This window comes from Galeopterus variegatus, unplaced genomic scaffold, assembly GCF_000696425.1.
Source record: "Galeopterus variegatus unplaced genomic scaffold, G_variegatus-3.0.2 Scaffold3471, whole genome shotgun sequence".
NCBI classification, from domain to species: domain Eukaryota; kingdom Metazoa; phylum Chordata; class Mammalia; order Dermoptera; family Cynocephalidae; genus Galeopterus; species Galeopterus variegatus.
Window position 1 is genome coordinate 164,158 of NW_007729582.1, and position 2,361 is coordinate 166,518.

Sequence of the window (2,361 nt, forward strand, 5' to 3'; positions counted from 1 at the left end):
TTGCTTTAATTTATGAAACACAAGGCTTCTTGAATCACGATTCCTAATATTTTCCTAAGAATGAGACCACATTAAAATCTTAATTAGTCCCTGAAGCTTTGCAGGCATTATTTTATTTTTATGTTTGATGCCAGTTTAGCACAAAGTACTTTTGCAGTAATTTTCTTTTGGAATTCTATTTTTTATCTTTGAGGTTAGGCTTTGAGGTTTATGGAGGACATGTACAGGGAGGGCGACTGTTATATCAATCATATTTAATCAGTCCCTTTATTCAGAGTTACTGAATACTAAATACTGAAACTGAAAAGGAAATCTAAACTAAAATAATAATTGTTATCTAAAATCTCTTTTTTAAGCCATATAAACATTTAACTGTGAAATTTTTGGGAAAAATTTCATGTTGAAAGAATACTGTTTACGTTGCTACTATTAGATGTTTAGTTTCAAACAGAAAGTAATAGGCTATCATTAAGCAATATAGACTAACATTGTATTTTAATTTCAAAATTGTTAAAATACAAGGTGGGAATAAGGCTTTTGTATTGTAGGCATGATTTTTTTTTTTTTTTTGTCCTTTTCAAGACAATTGACACTAATCCTATCTCTCTAAGGCTGTCCCAATGGGGGATATATATATATGTTTGACTCTATAATACATTCTATTGATCTACAATTTATCTAATTGATGAGAAAATATTAATGGATTCCATTAGTCCGTTTTCTACTTTCCGCACATTCTAAGGACCATAAATCTTTACTTCATCTACTTGTAAGGAAAAGCCAGTTCCAACAAAAGCAGCTGAAAACAGGACAAAAAAAAATTCTAGCAACATTCATTACTGCAGGCAGAATCCATTAAAATATTTCTAAAGTCTCTCCCTTAGAGATATAAATTTCATTTTAAAAAACCCTGGTGATCATATTATATTACAAATATGAATTGGTAAATGCAAGTTTGTGCAAAATCTTCCATGAAACACCAAGAGTTATCATCTATATACAGACCTTCCATCCTGAATCCCCAATTTCAAGTCTCCATCATTCTTACTTGTGATTGTTACACTGATTTCAGGGAGTGTTGTCTAGGAGAGATACCTATACAGCTGAAACAATGAGGTCTACTTATCAGGGTTATTATAAGCAAAAGAGACCAAGTCTGTTAAATGACTAGCACGGTGCCTGGAACACACAATAAGTACAGTGGCTGTTATTATTAAGGGCTACTTCATCATCTTTAGTAATGTAGACAATAGATGCAGGAGTTGTAAAAATGTACTTCTGTCATCCTTCTTTGACAGTATTCTCTTGGCAGTTTATCTTATACCTATAACAACAATAGGAAACTCGACATTATCTTAAAGAACTCCAGAGCAGAGTTGAAATTTTTGCCTAAACAGTGCTTAATTCATCCATGCCAAATAAACCATGTGGGAACTTGTAAAGTTTAAAGCGTTAGACTTAGAATTTGGAAGGGCAATGAGAGATGACCCAATCAATCCCCTTATGATCCAGAGAAGGAATCTGATGTCCAGGGAAGAGAAGGAATTTTCTGAAGATTCTAAGGCTAATGAGTTCGGCAAACCAGGGGTATAACTGAGATTTTTAATGTCACCCAGTTCTATACTCTTTCCAATATTTCACAATGTTTCCACCTTAGTGAACACTAATTTGGGAACTATACTTCTCTGTTTGACTTTAGTGAATATTTATTGAGTGCCTGCCATGTGCAAAATGCTATGCTTAGTGTTGTGGAAAGTGTGAAGATAAACAAGAGCTTGGCCTTCAAAGAAACATGTATGTGCGTGTGTGTGTACATATATTTTTATATATAAGTTCCTCTCTATATAAAAATTTACATCACTTATAACACCTGAGGTTCCATATGGTGCAATCTCTATGTGGTGTAACATATAAAGAAACAGCAGTATCTACTGCCTCTTTGAAGAAAACTTAACTCTTAGAGATTCCTTAAAACAGTTTTAGACAATACACATATATATTAGGAATTTTTTCCTCTTTTCACATTTTCTACTTGTAGCAGGCACTAAATCTCCCTCTCATCCACACAGCACCTCATCACCATTGTTTTCTTCCCTCTATTACAATCCTTCTTACTGTATGTACTTTTTTTTTTTATTGTAGATAATGGGATCCAGGTTTTTCGCTGTTTTTTTAAATTTTTTTTTATTTATTTTTGTTTTTTCTTAAATTTTATTTTGTCGATTTATTGTGGTTGATTATTGTTGCCCCTTACCAAAACGTCCCTTCTTCCTTCCTCTCCCCCTCCCACCCAACAATGTCCTTTCTGTTTGCTTGTTGTATCAACTTCAAGTAATTGTAGTTGTTATATCTTCTCCCCCC